Source organism: Lepisma saccharinum, chromosome 16 (genome assembly GCF_977018435.1).
Source record: "Lepisma saccharinum chromosome 16, izLepSacc3.1, whole genome shotgun sequence".
NCBI classification, from domain to species: Eukaryota; Metazoa; Arthropoda; class Insecta; order Zygentoma; family Lepismatidae; genus Lepisma; species Lepisma saccharinum.
In genome coordinates, this window is record NC_139244.1 from 2,074,415 (window position 1) to 2,102,223 (window position 27,809).

The 27,809-nt window shown below is 42.3% G+C and overlaps 1 protein-coding gene across 15 annotated transcripts in view; it reads left to right on the forward strand.

The window, feature by feature from the left end:
- The window catches only part of Msp300 (Muscle-specific protein 300 kDa), a 609,326-nt gene that overhangs the window by 423,836 nt on the left and 157,681 nt on the right, over nt 1–27,809 (forward strand). The window contains exon 1 of one of the 15 annotated variants that reach the window (XM_083137566.1): nt 10,375–10,504. The exons of the other annotated variants lie outside the window; for them this stretch is intronic. The gene's annotated coding sequence lies outside the window, so the exon portion shown is untranslated. Of the gene's footprint in view, nt 1–10,374; nt 10,505–27,809 lie in introns of those variants that run through there. 15 annotated transcript variants of the gene reach the window in all.

The following is a 27,809-nucleotide window of genomic DNA, read 5'->3' on the forward strand; positions in this document are numbered from 1 at the left end:
TCGGTAGCTTGCTAAAATGCTGCCCATGGTGCCCTACGTGGAAGAGAGGTTCACATTGAGTGTCTTCGACGGTCACCTCTTGTACACACTGTCGATCTCGACCACGGTGGAAATGGTGTGATCAGCACCGTGCTCCAGCTGGATCTACAGCTTACAAGTTTGATACGAACCGCTGTGAAATGTGTCTGTGCCGGGATCCGAATCTGGGATCCCTTGATCACAAGGCTACAACGTTACCACTGTAAAGAAAAGAGATGGAACAGCAGCATGTAACGGTGCTGGTCAAATGAGGAAAATGCAACACATTCCATTCTTGCCGCAGTTTCCTCGGCTTGAGTTTAACACAGAGAGAGAGACCTTGAGGATTGAGCGCACATATTCTTACACACCGTGGCTCCAATTGCCGCTTAGCACAATGAGTATTGTATTATCTGATTTCATTTTTGTTATATTAGCATCGCTTTTCTGCCACTCTTGGCTAATCGCGACGGTGGGGATGATGAAACTGATGAATGGACGCTCACAAAGAACACCCAAGTCCAGCCCGGGATCCCTGGCTTTGTAGCGCACTGTGCTAACCACTCCGCCACGGAGGACGGCAAATATTATCAATTAGCAAATGGTGCTGAGCGTGTAAGCTATTTTCCACGCTTGGATTTTTTCTTTTTTTAATCGAATCTCTACTTCTTTCGTCTCGTCACGACGATGGGGATGAAAGATGAAATTGGGGAACGAAGCCTCAGAAAAAAGCGCCCAGTCTCGGGCCGGGACTCGACCCCGGTACTTAGGTTGTGCGAGGCAGAGTCCACTACAAGACGGACTGAAACTCGCCACTTGTTGCCGAAAGCATTCCGGGCGTGGAGGCCAGCGACGCCCCGAACGAGTTGTGTGCGGGAGTGGCAGAGGCATCTTTCTGCTCTGTATAAGCAAAGAAGACCGCAGAACGTGTATTTTCAGTCATACGCCAGAGATGCGTATACGTCCAGCAATTCCCCCGTAGGTATTCCGTGGCACCGTCCGCCACATGCTATCGGCCGATTACATCGCACACCGTATCGACCTGTGAGCGCAGCTGACTGCGACCAACACATTAAGCGCTCTCCAGTTCAAGGCCACCGTATTTATGCCACGGAGAAGAGTGTTCTTTACAGCTGGGTTGCAGCAACGGATGGCCCGATACTGGGAGGAGGAGGGGTGGAAATAAAATGTACTACAACGCTGTTCCAACATAATTGTTTTCATAATCATTCCGCAACAGAGACAAATCAGACATTTGTCCTTTGTTGCAATTTAATTTGTCGACTTTCGATCTCGGCGCTGGGCAAGGGAGATTTTTTTGTGAAGACCCCTTCATCAATGTCATCACTCATCTTCATCGCTGCGATTGGCCTCCCCGATGGCCTAGCGATAACGTTGTCTTGTAATCAAGTGATCTCGGTTGCGATACCCGGTGGTTATTATTATTATTATTTATTTCCATAGGGTTACAATTAAGCCATACAACATTTCATTTTGAACAAAATTAATACGAATAATGACTTGATGCCCTATATAGTAAAAAAAATATGCAAAACCTACATCTAAGGAAAATGTGATGAATTTACATTAGTATATATAGTGTTCTATAGTAGCAATGAAATAAAGAAAGTTTGAGAGTTATACACATTTAGAAGAAAAGAAAGTGTAAAGGTGTGTGAGTTTAGATATGAGTGTGTATGGAATTGCTGTTCGAAGTCCAGGGATGAAAATTTTAAAATATATGTGTGTGGGTGGGGATGGTGGGAGGGGGGGTGTAAGCACTGAAAATAATGTTACTGGAGTTAGAATTTATAGACATGTGAACGTAGAACACGACAGAACTGCGCTTTGCTGGTACTGAGTTTGATCTTCGTCGGGAGTGAATTCCAGGTTACCGTTGCTAAGTACGAGAAAGACTTCTGGCCAAATCTGCTTTTGTTGGGTTTGGGGATTACTAGGTCTCTATGTAAGGACGATCTGGTGTTTCGGGTGCTGAACTCAGAACGGAGCTTAATCCTATGATGCAATGGAGACGATTTGTTATGTATACTATGGAATGGAATACCTTATTCAGGTAGATGTAATGTATTCTCGAAGTGACTGTGGGTATATTGTAAATCTTGCGCAATTGTTGGGAATTATATTCTTGGGGGTGCATGTGTATGATTCTTAAGCAATTGTTTTGGATAGTTTCAAGTTTCTTCAGATAAGTTATGTTACCGCCAAAAATAAAACTAGCACCATACTCGAATACGGGACGAATAAATGAAAGGTAGAAATGTCTACTCAGATTTCTATTGAGATATTTACGAATTTTTCGAAATATGTAAATATGGTGATAGATTCTACGAATTGTAGTTATTTATTTGATAATAAAAATTTAGCTGAGGGTCGATAATGATTCCGAGATATTCACTTCCCACTTCAAATTGTAAGGCCAGTCATTAATATATATGCGCAAAAATGGAGTTAAACTTATATCTTTAGGTAGTAACGTAGCTTTAGAGGGGGTAGACGGGCAGACCCCATTGACTGTTCAATTGCGTTACTCCTCCATGTCTCGAAAGTCATGTTAATCGTTTTCGTCTCGAGTGGCCCAAGCAGACAGAAAAGAGGCTTAAGATCAGAAACATGCATACATACCACTCCCTCATATACTAATCAAGAAAAAGTAGGAAAATAAAATTTATTTTAGATTTAGTCCAAATACAGAGCATTCCCCGACATTCGCTACGAGACTCGGCGGCAAGCTGCCCGGCATCAGCGCTTGTCTTTCCCGGTGAACGGGTCCGCGACAGTCGCTAGAGTCGGCTATTAAAATTACAGTTTTCATATTGTGTACTAACCTTGACTACAGATGATGTTGAGAATGATATCCCTCTGCTTCAACACATTCCTGGCATCTCCGAAGGAACATTTACACGTGCAAGTTCGTGTACTGTAATTCTCCCGATTTCTCGTACAATACTCTATTTTTTACGAGGTTTAATATAGTGGTCCTATGTGGAACGGGAGCACCAGGAAATTTCGTTGTAAAACGTCATCGCACTTCTCCACAATTCCTCTTTCCGAAGTAACACTCGACAAGATAAATCCATTGTTGTAATGTAAACTTTTGTGTGGTGCCAATATTAAGCCACAATCGACAACACACGGACACGACGCAACACAACTTCCGAGGGAGGATTATACTGGCGTCAGTCTGCAACGTCAACAGAAAGGGAAAGAGAGCGAAGGCAGGGAGAGCGAAAAAAACAGACTGTAGCGTGCGACTGTCGCGGACCTGTTTACCAGGACATACAAGCGCTGACGCCGGCCCGCTTACCGCCGAGTCTCGTAGCGAATGTCAGGGAATGCTCTGTACTATTTTTACAGCCTCTAAGGGCATGTGAAATGTGCGAAGTCATGTGTTATCAGCGTCTGGACTAATGATGATTATGAAGATAAAACATAGGAACAGCCTGCCGCGATGGTCCATCTGGTTGGGTGTCGGACCCACACACGAGAGGTCAGGATTCATTTCCCTGAGTCAGTATTGTTGGTTGGAAATTTATTGTCCATGTCCCACAAGCGGCTCAAGGACTTATGGGTACATGGGAGTAGAAACGAGCGATCGTAGCTTGGTATTTTTCTTGTTCAGGCATTCAATCGAGAAATTGTTATGTTGTTAAACAACGCACTGTGGATGCAATAAAAGCTGCATTGCAACTCGTTTATAAGGTTCGTTCTTTGTCCTCTCTACACGTACGGTGTTTTTATGGCGAATGGAATGCTTCCTCCCGAAGTTTCTGCCAAGGAAAACAGCCCGTAAACTCGTTTCCGACCCGCTTGAGTTGCCAAAACACCCCGCGAAAGAATGCAGCATGTGAGCGCCTGTAAACTGGGTTAGTAGTAAGACGGCAAACTGGCCAAAGATGTCGCCTTGATAAATTCTAACCGTAAATTGCTACTGTATCTGTAACAGAGTTACTTTTTGCAATAGAAATTACGTTATCAAGTTATTTTACGACTTCAATTGATAACTTGACAATTTGCAACGTCGGGAAATACTTTATGATCATCCTGTATATTAAAAACACAGCTGCAGTGTTCACAGGTCACTTAGAACAGGAGGGCTGTTCACCGGACGAAGTAAATTTTTGCCCCCCCCCCCCCCCCCTAATTTTACCCTGCCATCCCCTAAACGTTCCACCTAACTTTGCACCAGCCCTCAGTAAAAATCATTGCATTGTTTTATCATGGAAAAATTGCCAAATTTTTTAAATACCTCAAGTGTCGATTTGGAAGCAAATAGCCAATGCTTACATAGGGTTTTGAACGCGGAATATGGCCCGCTGAGGACCATAAATGACTGTGAATCCTGCCCGGTAGGACCAAAAATATACGATGATCCGGACCGGTAGGATCCCTCTGTCATGGATTATATACAGAGCATTCCCTGACATTCGCTACGCGACTCGGCGGCAAGCGGCCCGGCATCAACGCTTGTCTTTTCCGGTGAACGGGTCCGCGACAGTCGCACGCTACAGTCTGTTTTTTTCGCTCTCCCTGCCTTCGCTCTCTTTCCCTTTCTGTTGACGTTGCAGACTGACGCCAGTATAATCCTCCCTCGGAAGTTGTGTTGTGTCGTGTCCGTGTGTTGAAGATTGTGGCTTAATATGGCACCACAAAAGTTTACATTAAAACAAAGGATTTATCTTGTCGAGTGTTACTTCGGAAAGAGGAATTGTGGAGAAGTGCAACGATGTTTTGCAACGAAATTTCCCGATTTGTCAGCCTGCGATTTTTATTTATGGGAAAATCTAAAAAATAAAGTATACAAAGACAATCCGCACACCATCCGTGAGTTAAAAGAGAGTATTACAGTAGACGAACTTGCACGTGTAAATGCCAATTTCCTTCGGAGATGCCAGGAATGTGTTGCAGCAGAGGGACATCATTTTCAGCACCTTCTGTAGTCAAGGTTAGTACACAATATGAAAACTGTAATTTTAATAGCCCGACTCTAGCGACTGTCGCGGAAAGACAAGCGCTGACGTCGGCCCGCTTGTTGCCGAGTCTCGTAGCGAATGTCAGGGAATGCTCTGTATAACTATAGGGCTAAGTTCACCGCAATCTTCTTGAGAGTTGCAAAGAAAACACAGGCACACACACTGATAACTAACTATAACTATGTATTATAATGTACATATACATAACACTTAATTACACTTCCCCTCACTACCCGAGTGGCTTCTCCACGAACACGAACTGCAGAGTGCAAAGATATGGCGGTAACAAGACACCGCGTTCAGAATGAATCGACCAATGGGTGTGCAGGTTTCTTAAGGCATTTGATATACACAAATAAACAATTGAAGCTATATGCAAATATAAAAATATATTAATAATATTATTTATTATATTTATTATTAATTAATATAGAAAGAATAATCGTGGTTAGTTTTATGGATAAAATGTCCCAACAGGTTTTCCAATAAGAATGATATGATTTTGACATGAACTGGCAACTATGCCTCAAATGTTATAACTGTCACTATTTGTCATTTTTGTTTAGTATACTGTGACAATTCGTCGTGGCTAAATACACGCTTCAAGAACGTTTGGTTATTATCCAAAAAAAATATGAAAATAGACGTTCTATTGAACTTGAAACTGAACTGATCATAATTTTGGGCAAAAAATTATCTTCTCAGATGAAGCTCATTTCTGTTTAAGTGGATATGTTAACAAACAAATTGTCTTTTGTGGTGTGAAAACAATACGCAAGAGATTCACGAGAAGCCCTTGCATCCGCAAGAGGTCACTGTATGGTGTGGTTTATGGCATGGCGGCATGGCATCATCGGACCATTTGTTTTCCAAAACGAGGTAGGATATGCAGTTACAGTGACTGGTGAACGGTACCCATTGCTGTTAACAGATTTTTTGTGGCCAAATTTAGATGAAATTGATTTGGAGGACATGTGGTTCCAACAAGACAGTGCCACATGTCACACTGGTAATGCCACTATCGACGTATTGCAAGAACAGCTTGGTGAAAGGATAATTTCAAGAAATGCAACTGTTAGTTGGCCTCCAAGAAGTTGTGATTTATCTCCTTTTCGTAAAATCATATCGTTCTTATTGGAAAACCCTATAATCAGAAATACGGTTTTGCCTCTAGTCAAGGGGAGCATATTGGTTTGGTTCCCCTGCCCTAAAACCGCCCCTGAACATCCATCCTTTCTGTACGTTGTTTTGACAGTTCTTTCGATAGATGACGGATCTTCCGGAGATTTTGGAGGGAGAGGAAGAATATTTCGCAGAGAGAGAGAAATTCTCAAGAACTTGCATAGTGGGTCCTAAACAGCAAGGCATCTCTCTGCCATTACCATAATTGATAGTCGAGCTTCGAATAATTGGCCCTGACGTATGGAAATACTTCCTCGTGTATGGCATAGAAACCCGAGCACCAGAAGAGAATAGTAAATCAGTTTGAAACATGCAAAGACTGCATGAACACAGTTTTATGCACCGTGCGAATTCGTTGTGGGTTTCGGGTTGCCTGCCTGTAAGGATTCGGTTGATGCACGATCAGCGTTCACTTTTTTTATTTTATTTGTTTTTGTACTTTTCTTTCTTTTGCATCGCTTTTAATGACTGATCGTGACGATAAGGATGAAATCCCATTATACTGTAGTGAGGATGTGGCGACATACACCTAGGTATATACATGTATGTATGTATGCATGTGTGTGGATTATAAATATTGCCACGCAGGAGATCCTGGTTCGATTTGAGCTGGGAATTTTTTCCAGGAAAATCCCTACATGGAGCTCTGGGATTGAACCAGTCTCAAATAAATGGGTACCTGGGAAGGGGAGAAAGGTAAAGACGACCGGAGCGTGGTGCTGATGACATCACCTTCACAAATTTTGAATTTGAATTTAAAATTTTGGGTGCGTCAGCACTTAGGTTACTTTGCATCCGTCTTGTTATACGGGGTCCAGCCCCTTACCGTAACTAAAATAACATAACTGTAATGCCGTGTATCTAAAAAATATTATTCGGTTGAAAGCTGAGGCTGTAAAGGGTCACTCAGTACACGCAAGGACAAAACGCAGGACAACACACACACAGGCTCTGTCCGAAAGGTACAAAGTACGGACTTGGAAGTATGGTCTTAGCGGAAGTGACGTCATTTAGTACAGTTCGAAAGCGCCAAGAACAGGAGTACGCAAGTGCACAGCTCGCAGTGGAGATGAGAGCTGACTAGGTTACGTGATTTCCACACTCGTTGTTCATTTGTTTAAACTCACGGAGGTAGAAAGCCAGCAACACGGGTTAAATATGCGTTATGGGCCAGCAAGTTGTTGGTTAAAGTTCTTATATAATGTGTAGAAATGTATGTGTACGAACATTTGAAAATGCTACGTGATTTCTATGGTGAAAAACAAGTGTTTAAAACGTGGGGAAAACAACGAGTACTCAGTTTTATCTCCTGATCGTATTTGGCGCTGCAGTCGAAGTGCAATTCCAAAGACTTTCACTTCCAGTCCACGACTTGAAGACCGCACTCCAAGACCATACTCGGAGGATGCTCGCTTCAAGTACGGTCTTGCACCTTTCGGACACAGCCACAGTCCTACGCAGATTATACTGGCTGTAGGTTCAGACGCCAGAGCCTCGTTAGTCTGCAAAATGCCGTGTGGAAGCGAGGTTGACAATTGGGTGTACTACGTGGAAGGATCACCCCTTGCACCCCACCCCAACTTCACAAATCCCACCAGTTTTCAATGATTTCGCACCCTGCCTTAGGGCAACCCAGCCCTCGGAGCGTGGTGCCGATAACACTTAACCGTACAGATGCTGCATTTCAGCAACGGAATTGCAGTGTCCTTTACATGGAGCGCTCCAACAGCGAGGATTTGGATCCGAATCCTTTCTATTTTTGCGTCCTCCTCCTCAGGTGGCGACTTGTTCATTTCTATTTGGGCCCAGCTCGACTGAGTAAGCCTCATTCACATCGTCCCATGTGGGAGATTTGTTTGAAGAATACGAGGTTAAGATGCGCCGATGATGTCATGTTGACCCCGGCCGGCCTTGCCGCCGAAGGAGCCTGTTGAGAAGCAGAGTTGCCAACCGCGAGGCTGTTATCGTCGCCATTTTCAAGCACTTTTAGATATCAAATTACCGCATCCGGTTGTGGATTGTCAGCACCCAGAGGCGCAACCACGAATTTTTGTCTGGGGGGGGGCAGTACCAGGATAAACGTACCAATAATGATAATTATTATTACTAGTGGTAGTAGTAGTAGTTTGAAAGACGTGATTATCCTCATAAATGACGCAAAAAGGGATAAGTCGGTGCTAAAGCATTTGTGTGGGAACAAACTACTTGAAATATATTTTTTCAACATGTTCAATTTCACATTAGTTAATAATGGAAAACAAGCGCACAAACTGTATTTTTGTATGGCAGAAAATGAATGATAAATGCATTCTGAAGATAATTCTTTCTGTACATAACATGTATAACTTTTACGTACAAGATATGTTTTACAAATATGCAACATGGAGCGACATAAAATAAGAAAATGCATATGCATACATTACAGAAAGCAATTACATTGCAAGCGAAGCGAGAAAGAAAATTTTTAGATCCAATTTTTGCAACTGAAAATAATTTTGATTTAATAGGACGCAAATAAATTCACGGGGTGCCATGGCATTCTCTCTTTTACGATTTTTTTTGCATTTAGATCGCTCGGTGTCCATGTCCGACTATTAGCTACGGCTCTGACTGAACTTGACAAGACTGAGAAAAGCAGGAATTGCTAGTGAAGCGTGCAAGAAAATTTTACGAAATATATTTTTATTTGCATAAAATTTGAAATCGGGGGCAATTCCTCCTCTGTGCCCCCCTTGACCGTCAATGTTTGCCCCCCTTTCCCATTTGCCCCTAATAGGATGCAAATAATATCACTGGACGCCAAGACATTCTTTCTTTCAAATTTTTTTTAAATTTAGGTTATTCGACGCCCATGGCCAACTCCCGCTGCCTCCTAGCTACGGCTCTGAACTTGACGAGATTGAGAAAAGCAGTTATTGCGAGCGAAGCGAGCAAGAAAATTTTAAGAAATGTATTTTTATTTGCATAAAATTTGAAATGCATCCTGTGCCCCCTGCGGTTCTCTTGGCCATCAACATTTGCCCCCTCCCCCCAGAATTGATTCCGTTGCCCTTCCTGTGGTTGCGGCACTGCCAGCACCTTTCGTCGCTTCTTTATGCCAGGCGAACAATGGCCCGGAATATATAGGAAGTAGGGAGCGGAGTTTTAGATGCTAAAAAGAAGTGGAAAATATTTATTTTTTATGTTCTAAGTTCTGCGGAAATAGAGTATGTGGCTAAAATTAAAAGATATTTTCATTCTGTCAAACAAATAAATACATGACAGCAGGACGTTTGTTGTTTCTTGCATTCTGTTGGTTACAGTGAACAACAAAGCACATTTCCAGCAGTTAATATAACGGACGATAATTTAAATGCGTTCATTATTTTGACTTTGATTATAAAGAAGACTAAATCTGTGTTTATTATTACGAAAAAGCGAGAAAAAGTACGTTCTACGTTGAATAAAAGTGAATGAAAGGAAGCCAAAGTGAACATGGTTGCCAATTTCTTAGCTATTGTCCGAATGTTCTATCAGGTTATTGAAATTTTCGGGGAGGGCTAACTTTTCTATTTTCGAAGGGAATTCATCACTCGCCGTGTCTGCCTAAAGTAACTCAGGAAAAGCACGAAAATGGCCAACCTGAGTCATACAGCAACCAGTATTTGCTAATTAAGAATTTTATTTATAAACTGGAACAAAAAAAAAGGTCTGTATTAAATAGCATAGCCCGCTACGATCCTTCCAGCCTCGGCACTCGACCAATTCTCATATTATTGCAAGAATTTACAATTTGTGCCGCTACTAATGCAATGGCGCTGATATCCGACTGGTCTGCTTCTAAGCAGGTGAAATTTACAAGGTCTTTCAAACATTTCTGTCGTTGAGGAAGCAATGCATTTCAGCACAATCGGAATGAAGAATCTGCAGAGAAGTTCACTCAACGATGTACGAATGATCGTAGCGAGACTATGTTAGTAGCCACAATAACTAAGTGTTTCCGGGGATATTTTCGTTCATGATTTGGCAACACTGCTTCCGAGTAGAGCGCGACTACGTGAAGGAATAGCCGTGTCCTGTTCAGAGATAGTGTGATTTCGGAAGCAGCATGCAACTCGAAGCGCGTTCAGTCGGGGAAGGGGATGAACCAGTTTTAAATAAAGACGTACGCGCCGCGCTCGGAATTCGCTCAGCGGAGAAAAGCGCGCGTGCGTGGTCCTAGTGCCAGGGAATTTTTGGAAGTGTGGGCCAAACTAATCCGATCCACGAGCAAGGCTGGATGGCTGGAGTGGGAACCTTCTAGCAAAAGAAGGCATCGAAGAGCGAGAAACGAAAGTGGGTTTGAGTTTATTTTCTTGTGATCGTGTTTTGTGCCGCGATTCCTCTGTTTTCTAGCGTAACCCGCGTAAGTGATTGTTGAAAAGTTTGATCTTAGTGATTGTGTTGAATGCAAGCTGGTATCCTGATAAGGTAAAGTGTTATCGTTGCATTTGGTTATGCAGCGTTTTTCGATTATAATTATCTGTAATTAACTGTTATAATACGTCGTTTTTCTACCACCCAGTGGCGTGCCCAGGATTTTCGAAAGGGGGAAGGAGTACGTGCTCTAATTTTACCATCTTTTCTTGCCTTTAACGTTTTTTTTAGTAATACGAAGCCAGTTGTTATGAAGCCCATTAGCCCACCCCTTGGGTACGCCACTGCCGACACCTTGGGATGAATGATGAACGGATGAAATATAATGCAAATCAATAATATAGATTTGCCTTGACCAGGGTTCGAACCCACGACGCACTGAGCGGGGTGGGGGTTGTGAAATGTGGACCCTGCTGACAATATTTTTATTTTTCAGTTTTATTATCATGGTACTTCACTTCCCCTAATTTCATACTCTCTATTAATAACACATGTAAACTTTTACAATATGGACGTATCTGATTAAAAATTATTCATTGAACTTCTATAAAACAATACACTTTGATTTAACACTGCCCTAAAACTGTTTCCACAGTGGCCCTGGACAAGTAAGTTGATTTCATCCGTCAATATCTCCACTTGACTTTCAATTGTTGGCATTCAAAACGTTTACATTCGTTTCTTCCAGGAACAATTGTTTATATTACAACAATGTTGCGCGGCTTCCTTTGAAGTCTGAAGTCTGCCATACAGACATGCACCCCTGTTAAACTGAAAATAGGAAATAAGGTTATGATGTAAGAAGTAATTTGAACGGTAGAATCTCCTTTCTTCTATACCTTCTATCATGAAAGGTCGTTATTGCTGCCACAACCTTTTTCGCCGTCGTCTTCTTCTTCTAAGAGAACCAAACCCAACAAGCCTAACCACCACAGATTATTTACTACCCCCAAAATGCTAACAGCCAAAGGCAATGCTTGAAACAGCTCGGTAAATGTCGGTTATATCGGCGACACATTAAAATCGGATATTTTGTGTTTCGGATGGTTCGTACTTGCCAATTGTGTATTGTGGAACATAGTTGAAGGTGCCATTATGCTTTTTACACGAAAATAACTTCGATTTTTCACATTACGAGTAATTCTTTTGGTTCCTTTCTTCCGTTGCGGAACATACAATATGGCGCGCACAGCTGTGGATCGTCGTGCTTGTGTTTTGTCGATTTTGAGTAGGTATGCAGTGTTTCCAACCATCTTAACCGAAAAATTACCTACTTTCGTGTTCATTATGTCATCACAAACCATTGACGGATAGCCCCAAAAACCATTCACGATAGCCCCACGGACCATTTCCGGCAAGGAACATAATGGAAACAACGGCATAATGTTGTCGCTTTGCACAAAATGCAAGTTTAATATCAAATGTGCTTATTTCTTGTTGTGCAGCATTCTACGATGAGAAAATACCTCCACGAACTTTCGTAAGTAGTTTCTCCTGTAAAAATGAAGAAATGTGTCTCCCATATAACAGACACAAAAATTGTAATTGGGGTAATTTAATGTTGATTTTTCATTCATTTGAACGACTTCGGGGTTTTCTCTAGATCCTTACGGTTTTCATTTGTAAATTTTGGTTTTCTGAAAATTTCATGACGGGCTGTAGCCTCATCAGCCCCCCCCCCTCCATGCCCACGATAGAACTCGAACTCGGTACCATTGGTGGTGAGATATTAAATAGATATTATTTATTCTGCCACGTTCCCAGTGTAGGTCACCCAGTAATAACCTACATGAATGAAATAATGAAGCCTTCGCATGCAATTAGCAATGACAAATTGCAAAAAAGCGTGGAGATGTGCTAACATAAAATCCTTTCACTTTAGCATCCAGAGAAAACACATAGTTTGAAGCAGAGTTGTCAATTTAGCTGTCCCCCCACGTACATATTTCAAGTTAACAATTTAAACGTCATAAATGTAACTGCAAAAGTAACTAATAACGTTACTTCTATTGCAAAAACTTACTCTTGTTACAGTTACTTAGTTTCTAAAGAAGTAACCGTTACTTATGACTGCGTTAAAGATGACTAAACGCACGGCCATGAAAATAGGCGGCTGGGCAGAATTGCGCTGATGCCACATATGAGAAAAGCACAACGTGAACGGGACAAACGTCCCTGGTTCCCGCGCACTGTGTGGCAACGTCAATCGGGCTGTGTTGCCTAGTTCGAGCGTCAGACCGACCTTCATTTTTGTGTCATCCCTGACCTTTCGAGCAAATACTGTCAGTTTGTCTAATTTTATGTCCGTGCGTATAGTTACTTCCAAATACTGACAGTAACCCCCCCCCCGAAATCTCAAGTACTATAGAGCGTCTCAACCTTAAAAGTCAGTATGGGTTAAATGGAGCGCGGCGTTGCCAGATCAACAAACGGAGTCGCATCGAGTCCCTGTTAATCGCTAATGATTGCGACAAATTTACTTCCTTAATATCGTATAGGAAGTCATCAAAATCTATGTATTTGATGCATTTTGGAGAAAAAAAACAATAGTTACCTCAAGATTTGCATGTAAATGTTTATATTTCGACGTAACTATTTACCATTTTACATTTGCATTATATGTGTAATGCACGACGCAACTATTGTTAATTCTTTCGTTGAATGTTGTATCCTTTACATAAACAGAATTAAAGAAATGCAAAAACAAACATTAAGATACATTTCTTACGGAAAATAAAGCACACTGCACTTCCTGGCGCGCAATGAATTTGATGCGCGAGACAGCCCGCATAAACAAACTACGATTGCGGAATAAATAACGGTGCTGTGGAGTAACAATGCATTCTAAAAATAACTTCAAACAATGGTCAACACTTTTCTCGCTTGGTCTGCACGTGTATCGCAACAAACCGAAAAGTTTCTCGCTAACCAACTTTTTCGTGTTATGGTCTGATGAGTGTTGCCCACGAGACGAGACTTTGGCCTGTCTCGTCTCGTGGAAATGCTGTGAAATGCTGTCTCGTCTCGAAAATATTACTTTGTCAAAGGGACACATGATCAATCTCGTCTCGTCCCGTGGGCAACACTAGGTCTGATGATTTATATAAAATATCCAATGTATATATCTCATTATGAAAAATGTAGATCACATGAATTTGACAGGTTATATAATGCCGTCAGTAAATAGAGCATAAGAAAAACTACAGGATAATGATTTCACTGTTTGAAATTTTTTACTTTTACATTTTGTAAATTTTGTAACATCTCGCAACGCAGCGGTGGTAGAGAAGGACAGAGCTATTGGGAAAACTCATGTATTAGAGAGAGAGGGAAGTTACCTACTTACTCCATTTACTTCCATACTGACTTTTAAGGTTGAGACACTATAGATTTGGTATGAACGTGACTTGTGGTAGTGTCTGCTTAGAAAGCACGCAGACGCCCAAGACATGTAGGGTACCCGGTAATTCACCTTGAATTGTTGACAAAAGATGCACCGTCTGTGTTTACGGTTCCTCGTGCAGCTTGCCAATTGTTTTTGCGTTATTCCCGCCAGCCGCGTGTCTTGGCGTCGGGCATCCCGCGAAGTCCAATAGATTTCGCGGAGAAAACTAGAGCAGATCCAAAAATACCGAGTGCCGGGCGAGGATGTCTCGGAGCATCTACCGTCGCCACGGGATGCGCAATTAGAAGGTCGTAACGCACCCTTCCCGCTTCCCTGTATTTATAAATCCCGTCGAGCGGTCCAATTTTCTTTTTATGGTACGTCTTTTCTCTTTATTGGTACCTATACTAATTGTTCGTGGCATATCAACAAACTGCTCTGAGAACGCTTGTATTCTTTATTGGGATCAGAGGCGTGGCGTGTATGTAGCCGGTGTTACCGCAGGTAACAGCAATATGTAAAGAATTAAAAAGTTGTTTCAAGGAAATGACAACATTGTTAAATACATTAATGAACACCGTTGCCGTCGAGTGGATATTGCCAGGACATTTTTTCTGCAGCCGATAGAAGCGAAGAGGGAGGCCGTTCCGCTACCCTGAAGAGGCAACAAGGGAGAAGAGGGCGCCAATGCAAGGAAAGAGCGGGGAAGGACTTTATGGGGTTATTCGTATGCCTGTTAAGGGGCCCTGTTGCCGTTCAGACCTACCGGGGCAGCCAGTGTTGTCGCATCGGATTGGCAGAAAAGAGCTGAATCCCGCCTAAAATAGGAATACCATTTCTGTCAAGCAACTAGAGGTAGACTGCAGAGCCAAGGCTGGATTGAACTACAACTGAGACCAGTTAGGTAATAGACGAGAACATAGTTCCTTGGTGCGATTCGTGATTTGGACAAACCTTGCTCCAAAATACTAAGTTGGCAACAGTAGTACGTACAGCTGGGTTTCCTTTCCACAAAGGAGCGGAGTTCTGTCGTCTGCTCAGTGCTCACCACACAAACGTCAAACTGACCTGAGAAAAGTGTGGTTCTTCTTCTTCCCCTTCGCACCTCATTGCAAAGAAACGGAGACAGATGAAGAATTGACAAGGGTCTACCACTATTCATTGGATTTTTGTGGTAACTGTCTCATGAGTGGTAGTTCTTTCTAGGAGTGTTTGTGGCTAAATCAATGTGCTGATTGCAAAACAAGAACGAAATGAACAAATATCTAGCTCGAAGACATGTTTTCTTTACCGAAAGGGGGGGGGGGAGGGTGTAATAACGTCTAACAGACATAATTGTCGTACTGATTGATAGCCGGTAACACTTTTTAAAAGTCACGCCACGCCACTGATTGGGATTGAAGAGGATGCGGATTAATGACGACCCCCAGAGCAAGTAGTGGGGACACAGAGGGTACAGTCACATTAAATTTACACCTAAATGCTAGAGGAAGAGCATTTCGCTCCAGGGGTGCCCCAGGCATGGGAATTTTTTTGGGGGGACAAAGTGTTATAGTTTAGCTACCAATTCACACAAAAATGGAGGGACCGTTTCGTTTGATTGGATTGTTATTGTTTTAGTTATTATTATTATGTACAGAATGATCACAAAGTCCCTTTACCCCCTATCGCGTGTCCACATAGTCATAGATGGTCGCATTGTATTAATGTGAGATCATGGCAGAGGACAACTCGGAGGTAGTGTGATTATTCCTTATGATTTAGTCCAGAGTGTCTGTGTGTACACCATCATTTTCAGAACAGAGTATGATTCTCCGCCATGTACGATGGCGATCATCATGATCATCATCATCAGCCATGATTTAGATGTAGATCCTGCAACAATAAGAAACAACAATTCATTAACATCTATGTAATACATAGGGGGTAATGGGACTTTGTGATCGCTCTGTACAGTTTTTCTACCTGCCTGTGGTTGAACACGGCGATGGGGTTGAAATGAAACACCACCTCGTATTCCTTTAGAATCGGTTTGGAAGGGGCAGAGGTTAGTCAAGCAAATATTCTGTTACGAATAAGGTTCAATGCACTAACAATAGCAGTGAGCCGTGCTTTTTCTTCCTTTAGTCTTTTTCAGTGACGTGCACTGAGGAGTAGCTAGTCTAGCAGAGATAGATCAATCAATCTCACATCTCGAATTATATTCAAATCACAATATTTATTGTCTTGTTAAAGCCACCACAGCTCATATGCAACACCTTCTTTTCCACGCACTTCTCGTCCATCGGTGTTCTCCGCGGGCAAAGCAGGCTGGATACCCTAGCTCGCTCTTCTTCAGCCAGGCCAGTTTCCAGGTAGAAACGGTCGGCCCAAGGAAAAGGAAGATTTCGACCTCTAATTCCCTTGCCCCCACGCCCCCCGCTGCAATGGTTGAAAGCACAGGCTTTCAGGTCACCCAGTCTTATCTCCTATAGGACAGATAGGGGATTGGTTTCTCATATTTTTTTGTAAATCCTCTAAAGAACACAGGGTAAAATTTTCTGCAGTACTTATGTTCTCTGTATTTACTCAACCTTTTACACGTTGTACAATATGTGTGTATGTATAATATGGGATGTAGTTTTATAATTTATAAAATGGGAACGTGTTATGTGCAGACAATGATGTTATGCTTTCTTTCTTTTTTTTCTTTTTCAAATATGGAATATATAATGATTAAATTACAAATATGTGCTCAGACTCTCTCTGACTCTCGTTTTAGTAGTGTTTTATTTAAATATACTAATATATTGGCCTGTAACAGTCATAAATACGGATGTATTTATTTGGGCAAGAGAACGCGTGTTCATATTGTTGTTGGTTTGATTTATTTTACTTCGCTTTTCTGCCACATTTGGTTATCGCGAAAATGAGGATTGAGTGATGATATGATGAAATTGGTGAAGGGACCTCATATGAACAATCCAGGCCAGGATTCGAACCCGTGATGAGTGCGCATTCTTGTCCTATGTGTTGCAGTGAATAATGAAATAATTTGGAATGAAAAATGTATCTCAGAACTCAAAAAGTCAAATAAATATCATTGAAGAAACTACAAAAAAGTGTGTTATGTTTTGTTTCCTGTCACCAAATCAACCAAGCGCGGGGGAGTGGTTATCACAGCGCGCTACGACACCAGGCGTTCCGGGTTCGAACCCCGACCCGGGCATGGGCGTTCCCTATGCTCGTCCCTTCATCAGTTTCATCGTATCATCTTCACAATTAACCAAATGTGACAAAAAAGCGACGCTAAGTAACAAAAATGAAATCAAATCATTGATTGATTGCTCAAATTGGTTTATTTTACTTCGCTTTTCCGCCACCTTTGGTACAACAAAATAGATGAAGGAACACACACAAAGAACACAAATGGCCAATCCGAGATTCGAACCCAGGATCTCTGGCTTAGAGTCAAATCAAATAGTTTTTTTTTTATTTTCGAATGTGGGTGGGGGTTACGTGTACTTTTTTCTAGTACTCATTCATAATTTTGCAATCTTTTCCTGTTATTGACATTCTTCTTTTTTGAAGGAATACTGGCCCTAAAGAGAGGAGGGGTGTGACTCACACCAACCCCCCCCCCCCCTTGAGCACGCCACTGACTGCTACCCCAAGTGTCGACGTCACCGCACGTCACTGGTCTTTTTTAATTTCAACTTCAATGATAGGTTTCGATTTTTGGCATCTGGGCCGGTGGTAAACAATGTCTGATGTTTTCTTTCTGGTAGTTCCGAGTCGGCTCTGAACTGCCGACATGCCGACTTTAGGCACGGTATGTTTCGCTTGTATGCGTTCCTATGCTACGACTGACTGGATAATTGTAAAGTACTGTCAGTTTTCGTTGTCTAAAGCTTACTCTTGTTGACTATGTAAATTGAAAAGGATCAGTCATGCCCAGTGACGGCGATTGGGTTCCAAAACTGTTGGGAGGGGTGGCAAGGACAGTTTAATTTCTCTTGATACATAAGGTTTGCCATAGTACTGGAGCAAAAGTCGCAAAAAGTGGGGGGCTCCTAATTGCTGCCACTGGTCATGCCCAAAAGTCTTACAAGACAAATCAAATACAGATGTATGGTCTATGGAGTGCATGCGTAATACCATTCATCGCGAGGATCAGTGGAAGAAACACTGTGAGCTTAAACCATGTATACATAAAACTAAAAATAATCTTCCCATAAATTGTGGAAGTGGACCTTGCGAAAATTACAGCAATTATGAAAGTGCTTCAGGTTCAGGACCAGGTGAACAAAATCAGCCTAAAGAGGTGAGCCACGAAAAAAATTAAAGGAAATTATTTAATTTTTTTTTATATACGAGTACTATCCTTCCTGTTCACATGATTTGATTGTAAAGTGTTTCTGAAGTTTTGAAATGGGAAACATTATTCATCTTGAGTTATTTAACGCTGCTTTTCTATCTTGTGGCAAATCGCGACGGGGAAAATGGGATTGAGAAAGATGGAAGAAATGGATTGTATTCCATTTGACGTCATCTGCCCATTGCACTGTGGGTAATTAGCACGTGAGTTCATCCAGTTCCGTCAAACAAACGATCAGCTGTACGAATGATGTGTGAGATGATTAGAGGCACATATTTTTGGCAAATAAAAAAGCAAAATTTCGGTACAAAAACAGAGTCAATTTCGGGTTCAAAAGCGGTAAATAAAATAAAATATCGGTGTTATAGTGGTGAAAAAATGGATGAAAAGTGATATATAAAAAGACATATTGGTTTCAAAATTGTGAATATAATCCTAAATTTGATTTAAAAACTACACTTATTCCACAGAATTAACATTTCACTTCTAATAGCACATTTATGTAGTTATCAGAGTATTAAGTTTATTTCTGTGTAAAGGAGTCCATTTTTGCTTCTCCAATATTAACGGCAGAATTAATCAATTTTCCGGGAATTGCATAACTCTCAGGATAATTCAGACCTCAGAAGGTGTCGCGTCGGTGAATAAACCGTGAATTTCGTGTTTAAGAGTTAATTTCGCTTTTTGCAGTTCATTTCGCATTATTTCGTGACAAAACATGGTCACAAAATGCATCTCACACCATTCAAAAACATGAAAAATTAACACTACAATGTGTTTTTTTCAAATTTCGTTTTTTCGTTAAAAACGAAATATGCATGCCCCTAGAGATGATTAACGGAATCTGTAGTTTTGATCGAAGCGCCAACGTTTAAACGCACAATGAGTGTCATATAGGAATAATTAAAAAGCAGACTACGTTTGTGTATAACTGAGAAGTGGATAATGTCTACGTTAATTCCATCCTGCGAGTCCGATACTTTAAAAGTTGTGCAAAATGAGGAAATTATCAGCAAGTTTGCTGCAACGACATAAGTTATCATCATTTACGTAAAATGTTATTTCAATCAATGTCAAAGTAATAAAACAATATGTAAATGTCTATATTGTAAACAATACATAAAGTAAATATCTATTGCTTAAATATGTCTGTGTTATATTGTTCCACAATTTTCTTCTGACCAAAATAATTTGAGTAAATAATTCGGCATAAAGGAGGCGGGGAATGTTGTACCTTTTCTGGGGGGGATGGGCACCCACCCCTGTTTCGCTCGAGCGCCAAGTAGTTCTCACGGATGACGCTAGATAGAGTACAGAATCGAGAGCTTCTTCGCTCGAGCGAATAACGCTCGAACAGGTAAAACGAATGGTAAACGCTCGAACAGGTAAAACGAGTGGTAAACGCTCGAAGCTCAGTAGTAGGCTATACATATAACCGTAATTTGTCCGCGGTAGTGGGCGCTTAAATCTGGAAGTGACGTGAAAGACGCGGTAAAATTGAAACTTGAATATTAGTTTTAAAAATTGAATGAGGAAGTTTATAACGAAACATATTTTCTTTTCTAGTTAGGGACGTGTCTTCAATTTTATTTTAGTTTAGGAGCTTATGCCCATATTGTGAGACTGGAAAAAGTGGCTTTGTGCTAGTGTGTCATGAAAAGAGTGACCGACACACTGCCAAGTTTGGTGTAGTCTCGTCTAGATACTATCACTACTACAAAGGAAGAGAATTATATCACACGGGTAGATGGTGCGTTCAGGCAAATTGAACCATATCAATAATGGAAAGTCTCCCAGCGACCACACATACACACGCAGTGCATTACGTCGCCTTCCCATCGCTTGGTACGAGAATCGATATTAAAGCGGAAATCAATGGAGTTTTGCGTGACCGGTGTGATTCAGAATACCTTACTCGGGAATTATTCTGAACGGCGTTTTTCTAAGGAACCCCTCTCCCCCTTTCATTCGGGGGAGACAAAACCCTGTGCTCAAACTTACTTTCTAGACACCTTTACTTTAAAAACTGTTCAAGACGGGCTGATTCCCAGAAGTGTGAGGTTATGCTCTTGAAAGCTGAAGAAACCTAAACTTCATTATTGTTCTGAAGGAAAATACAATTGCATCGTTATGTCTTTTCGGTTTTATTTTGTAGCATTTTTTTTTATTCTTTACCACAGGGGGCGGGAGATATTGCGCCATCAAAATTTGAGGCAGGTCCAACCTTGCACTTTTAATTTTTCCCAAGGGGCTTTTTACACCCCTTTTTAAAACTTTTTGGTAAGAATTATAGATAAGGGGCTATTTCCCCGTGTATACTGAATCAATCAATCAATCAATTAAGATCGCATAAAAGTTTACGTCTTCACACACTTCCATGCTGCAATACGTGCGACGAGACACGGGAAATCAGGATATATTTCCTTAGTAAATCTTTTACTTTAGCTGGTTTCAAGTTAATTTTGCGCTATGTTTAATCCATTAATGATTAATTGATTGATTTGAGTAAATTTTCTTCGATTTTCTGACACTTTTGTCCAATTGCGAAGATGAGTGATGATATGAGTGAAAGGACACTCGGAAAGATCACCATGCACAGGCCGGGATTCGAATCCGGGATCCGCTTAGATGAATAAGAGGACTTTTTTAGTGGAGCGGCGATCATGTAAAGTGTTCAGGCTCTGTCCGAAAGGTACAAAGTGCAGACTTGAAGTATGGTCTTGGTGGAAGTGACGTCACCTAGTACAGTTCGAAAGCGCCAAGAACAGGACGCAAGTACACAGCGTGCAGTACAGATGGTTGGTGACTAGGTCACGTGGTTTCCACACTCGTTGTTCGTTTGTTTAGAATCACGGAGGTAGAAAGCGAGCAGCACAGGTTAAATATACGTTATGGGCCAGCAAGTTGTTGGTTCAAGTTCTTATAATGTGTACAAATGTATGTGTACGAGCATTTGAAAATGCAACGTGATTTCTATTGTGAAAAACAAGTGTTTAAATGGCGAGGAAAACAACGAGTACTCAGTTTTATCTACTGATCGTATTTGGCGCTGCAGTCGAAGTGCAATTCGAAAGACAACACTTCCAGTCCACGACTTGAAGACCGCACTCCAAGACCATACTCGGAGGATGCTTCGCTTCAAGTACGGTCTTGCACCTTTCGGACACGGCCTCAGTAAGGCACCCCTGCTTACCACAACGAGTTCTTGCTACTGGCCATAGAGCCAGATTGGGACAACAGCATCGTTCGGAAAACAAAAATTCGACACATTTTCATTGTTTCTGTTCACAGTCGACCTCAGATATAACAGCGATAAAATCGTCTTTCTTGTCCCATGCAGAGCTCCTATAGCTGGCTTCCCCGATGGCGTAGTGGCACTGTCGTCGCCTTGTAATCAAGGTGTCGTGGGTTGATACCCGGTGGAGTCACACTGCACAGTGAATCGGATCCCACTTTAAAACAGTAGCTCGCGTCCCGATTAGCCTATCTGTGCGTAAAGTGGAATTAAATATGAAGCAAAACAAGCAGAGCCGTAACTATAGAACGGTGGAGGTGTCAAGGTGCCGCCCTGGGCGCTGTGGCAAAGGGGCGCCATACGGAGGGAAGAAGTTGGAAAAATGTATATGTCGCGGAGACCTGTGAAAATATTGGCGGACCATGAAATTAATTATTGTGAACTCGGAAAGGAAGTCGAAGAAATCATTTCTAGCAACTGATAGCGCAGCTTGGCAACACTGATTCACGTAGCGGGGAAGTCCCGCCTTGTCAACACGTCTTCCGACGGGACGGGTGGGGAATGACTAATTGCACCAAACAAGCACGATAGCAGTTGCTATCATCGACGTTGTTGGCCGGGTGTCGGGATGGGGGGGGGGGGGGCGTCTCCCTGAAGAATTAAGAGAAAATGCATTTTATGCACTCGAACACACACAAGATGATGGTCGCCTTATAATCAAGGCGTCCCAGGTTCGATACCCGGTGGAGGCACATAGTGGTTCGGATCCCACTTTAAACTCTTAAGCCCAGTCAGGATTTGCATTTCTGTGTATAAAGTGGACTTAAACAAATACTCGAATGTGTTTCGCTGTTCTGTTCGTGAGACGTGGCAGGCAGAGAGGGATGAGGTAAGGGAACAAGCTTCGCGCTACCAAGCCCACCACTGGTGCTTGACGTTCCTCGTCCCGTCCCTCCCACATAGAAGTCATCTTAACTCGACTTCGAATTGGACACAGCCGTCTCACACACGGTCACTTGCTGCAAGGGCCGGACCCTCCAATGTGTCGTGTTTGTAACGTCATTTGAAGTGTTCTTCATATTGTTTTCGAATGTGCCGATCTTGCTTTCCTCAGGCAGACTTTTAATCTCCCCAGCTGCTTGTCGACCCTGTTGGGACATGACGAGAATGTTTTAACAAATGTTTTTGCCTTTTTGAGAAGGGCTGGTTGGTCTCTTCCACTGTGTGTGAGAATATTTTTAGTGCATTCTTGCCTTTTTAATGTGTTGCGTTCGTTTAAACCTTGCAGTTTGAACTTTTCCTAAGGGGCTTTGTACACGCCTTTTATAATTGTTGGGTAAGAATTTTAGATAAGGGGATATTTCCCGTTATACACTTGAAGGGTGTAAATGACCATACTTGCCGACGCACCCAAAAACTTTGAATCAAAAAATTCCACGCACGCACGAGCTGTTGATGTCTGCCAAAAAGTCTGCCAGTGTAAGATACCTGATGCGTTTCTTTATCGAGAAATTCGTCACTCGGCTGCGGCAGTGGCGTGTGAAGCTATCTTTGGAGTGGCGTGGGAATTCGTGGAGATTCCATGGATTGGAAAAGTTTCATCTTCGGGCAGTTTTCCGACTCCGTGCTTCTTCCAACTTCGTAACTGACTTGAAACTGATATTCTCTCCCCTAGGATGATGAAGGAAAATGCCCATAAACCCGATCTGCAGGTGTTTGCGTTCCCGAGGCGATTAGTACCATGAGGTGCATACACAGGGTGTCTCCAAAACAATTGTCTCATTTCAACTGCTCGCAGATTTGTATGGATCGGAGACGCTCGTGCCGAATTCGGAACATGGAAACTTCAGCGTTTTCTGCCAGGTGCAAGGAACATGACCTCCGTGGCGGAGTGGTTAGCACAGCGTGCTACGACATCGGGGGTCGCGGTTTCGAATTCCGGCCTGGGCAATTTCGTCGTATCATCACTCATCCTCATCTTCGCGATTGGCCAAAAATGGCAGAAATGCGAAGTAAAATAAATCTATCAATCAAGTACTGGTACAGTCACCGTACAGTTACGAAACTTGTTGTTTTAAGTCCACGGATAGGCTAATCGGGACCGGACCTACAGTTTAAAGTGGAATCCGAACCACTGTGCAACCTATACCGGGTATCCTGCATCTATTCGTTGTTTCCTTGCATTTCGGACATGTTTTTCTCGAAAAATTGTTATATTCTTGATTTTTTAGTTAGTTTGTATAATGACACGAGTCACTTAAGACATTTCGCGTGAGTCCAGTCAAGGCTTCGTCGTTGTCACAGCCTGTTTCGGGCACCTTATCGCACATGGTTCCAGAGGTCAACTGGATTCGGGAGTAAACACATCTCTGCTGATACCGAAAGTCTTGAGACGCAGTGGCGTGCCAAGACTTGGATTCATTGCGGGAATTATATGACTAGCAGCCCTGCCTTTGGACGGCGAAGAAAAGCTTATTAGTGTAAAGTTGGCGCAACTACACCGATCTGTAAAAGTCGGCGGAAATACATTTATGGAAGGAAAATAATAGAAAATTCTCAAATTTTTATCACTAGTACATTCAAGAAGTAAGAAAAGCCAAGGAAAATTCAATGTTTCTTTAACTTCGAGAGATTTCACAGGGATAACAAATTTCACTTATTTTAATCAACTCTTGTCATTCGATGAGCTGAGTGGCTATCAGCCTCGCCTTTGTTGTGAACGGTTCCTAGTTGATTCCCAGGTCTTAACTTTGAGGAGATATTTAACACTATATGGAATTAACAGTTACATTTTTTAGGGGTTCTAACTTTAACTACGTAAAAATAATAGCAGTCTCACTTCTATACAGCTCCAACATTCGACGCTCAATATGACGACATGACATAATCACTGCAGTAGTATTTTCGGATGAAAATAGGTTTTGAAAAGGGTGCGCGGAAGAACGCACCCTCCCTGGCGCCACCCCTGATTATAACTCAACATTGTTACTTAACTTAATGTAACTGATTCTCTCTTAGGATGTCTGCGGTGATGGTCCCTTCGTGGCGTTCGCTCGTGATCGTGGAGGTCTTGGTTCCATCCCCGGACAAGGCGTGGCATAAAAAACATAGATGCTTACTTCGAACAGAAGCCAAATCCCTCTCGCTTGTCTCTTATTCAGTTTTCTTCCCCCGAGAGAGTTTTTTTTTATATATATATAACCCTCTCGACCCCTCGTGTCCCTAATCGCTATGAAATGTGTTTACATTCACAGGCATAAACACCTGGTGCATACGTGCTCAACGTGGGCGGAAGATGGAACCTCTTTAGGAGTGACGTCATTGTGGACTGACGATGGAGGCGATTCGTAATGGAAATACGACTGCACAGATGGTTGGTTCTATACGTACGTCTGCTAGCTAGGCGATGTGGACCGAAGGAAGATTAATTTTCTGATAACCTCGATATTCTACTTGCCAATGTATACATTATGTCGTCCCTCTCTGATCTTGAAAACAAATTGTGGGTAGAGGTGAGTTACGAATCAGGAGTTGGCATTACTTCTACCACTCACTTGGAACACCAAGAACAATACGCGGACAGCTTTGTAAACAATGACCGTGCTTTTCCAAGTAGAAAATGGTTTTTCAGCTGGAATGACTTCATGCTTGCATTCCAACCGGCTACAGCCGCAGACAAATGTTTTGCACCTTTGTATTCTCCATGGTAGGTTAGGGCCTCCTCGATCGTCACCTTGCCTTGGAGGTCCCAGGTTCAATACCCGGTGTAGACACATAGTGGTTCGGATTCCATTTAAACTGCAGGCCCAGTCCCGATTACCTCACTGTGCATAAAGTGGACTTAAAACAAAAACTCGAAAAACATTCCACGATACGAGCTGAAGGTCCAGTAATGAGAATTGATCGAATTGGTGTTTTAAGTCCACTTTATGCACAGTAAGGCTAATCGGGACTGGGCCTACAGTTTAAAGTGTGATCCGAACCACTAAGTGCCTCCATCGGGTATCGAACCCGGGACACCTTGATTACAAGGCGACGACGCTACCACTGCCTACCAGTAATAAGAAGTTCCGTCTCTGACAGAGTCTCATAATCTTTTTAATGTTCTATATTTTCTCAATGGGCTTTTTACACCCCTTGTTTTAACCTTTAAGTAAGAATTTTAGATAAGGGTGTATTTTCCCGAATACATTGAAGGGTGCAAAATGGCCATATGAGCCTACGCACACCAATTTTAATTCAATTCAATCAATCACTCTTTTGTATGTTCTGTACACGTCCTCTGCAGGTCCCTTTACAGCCTTGCACTTTTTACTCTCCTCCAAGGGACGTTTACACTCTCTATTTAAAGCTAGGTACGGTTTGTAGAACAGTTCTGTACCCGTATGGCGTGATTTGTGAAAGGTGCGAAATAGCCACATGCGCTGACACACTCGTTAATTTTAATTTACTCGTAATTTGTCATAAGTTTTATCCAATTTACGCAAGTGCACATTTTAACCTATTCCCAGCATATCGTTGCTCCTTGTTTTAATGGATTCCAGCAATCGTATTTTTGAATCTTTTTTTTCGCGTATATTGGAGCCGTACAGAAGTTCACATTTCAAACGTTTGTTTACTACTAGTTTTGCCTTCGATGATGTAGTCCTTGGCAGGTATAACCGAATTTCCAATTTTACACAGTCTAACTACACATAAGAAACGTGTGTTTGGGAAAAAGCGTTGGCAAAACCCGTCTCTGACTGTAAAAACGAAGTTCACCTAAACACTGCCGTTTTTAACACAAACCTGTGTCAGTATGGCGAGATGAAAAGAGACATGGAAACCAAGGTCTGGAATATTGCCAAAAGAACAAAAGATCTATTGTAAGTGTAGAAAGACAATAATGCCTCAAAAATTATTGACGCCAGAGGGCTAGAAGGCAGCGATTTATTTACACACAATCACTCCCCCCAAATCTGCTCGACATCCGCTAATTTTTTTTTACAAAGTCCCAATTGATGGTTATTTTGCCTCGAAATTTGCCTGCCTCACTAGTGTTGCCCACGAGACGAGACTTTGGCCTGTCTCGTCTCGTGGAAGGCTCGTGGAAATGCTGTCTCGTCTCGAAAATATTAGTTTGTCTCATGACACATGGTCAATCTCGGCTCGTCTCGAATTTTTAAAAGCCTGTCCCGTCTCGTCCCGTGGACAACACTATGCCTCACTAAGGGCAGCGTCATCCACAGGTGGCCAATCTGACTTTCCTTATCGGTCATCCCTGTTTGGAGATGGCAACAGTGTTTTATTAAATGTTTTTAGCTCTTTGCGAAGAGCTGGTCTGTTCCACTGTCTGTGAGGAAGTTTTTAGTTGATTCTTACTTTTTAATGTGTTGCAGTGGCGTGGCGTGACTTTTGAAAAGTGTTACCGGCTATCAATCAGTACGACATTTATGCCTGCTAGACGTTATTACACCTCCCCCCCCCCTTTCGGTAAAGAAAACATGTCTTCGAGCTAGATATTTGTTCATTTCGTTCTTGTTTTGCAATCAGCACAGTGATTTAGCCACAAACACTCCTGGAAGGAACTACCACTCATGAGACAGTTACCACAATAGTGGTAGACCCTTGTCAATTCTTCATCTGTCTCCGTTTCTTTGAAATGAGCTGCGAAGGAGAAGAAGAAGAACCACACTTTTCTCGGGTCAGTGTGGTGAGCACTGAGCAGACGACAGAACTCCGCTCCTTCGTGGAAGGGAAACCCAGCTGTACGTACTACTGTTGCCAACTTAGTATTTTGGATCAAGGTTTGTCCAGATCACGAATCACACCAAGGAACTATATTTTCGTCCATTACCTAACTGGTCTCAGTTGTAGTTCAATCCAGCCTTGGCTCTGCAGTCTACCTCTAGTTGCTTCAGAGAAATTGCATTCCTAGTTTAGGAGGGATTCAGCTCTTTTCTGCCAATCCAATGTGACAACACTGGCTGCCCCGGTAGGTCTGAACGGCAACAGGGCCCCTTAAAAGGCATATGAATAACCCCATAAAGTCCTTCCCCGCTCTTTCCTTGCATTGGCGCCCTCTTCTCCCTTGTTGCCTCTTCAGGGTAGCGGAACGGCCTCCATCTTCGCTTCTGCCTATTCGACGGCAACGGTGTTCATTAACGTATTTATCAATGTTGTCATTTTATTGAAACAACTTTTTAATTCTTTACATTTTGCTGTTACCTGCGGTAACACCGGCTACATGCACGCCACGCCTCTGAT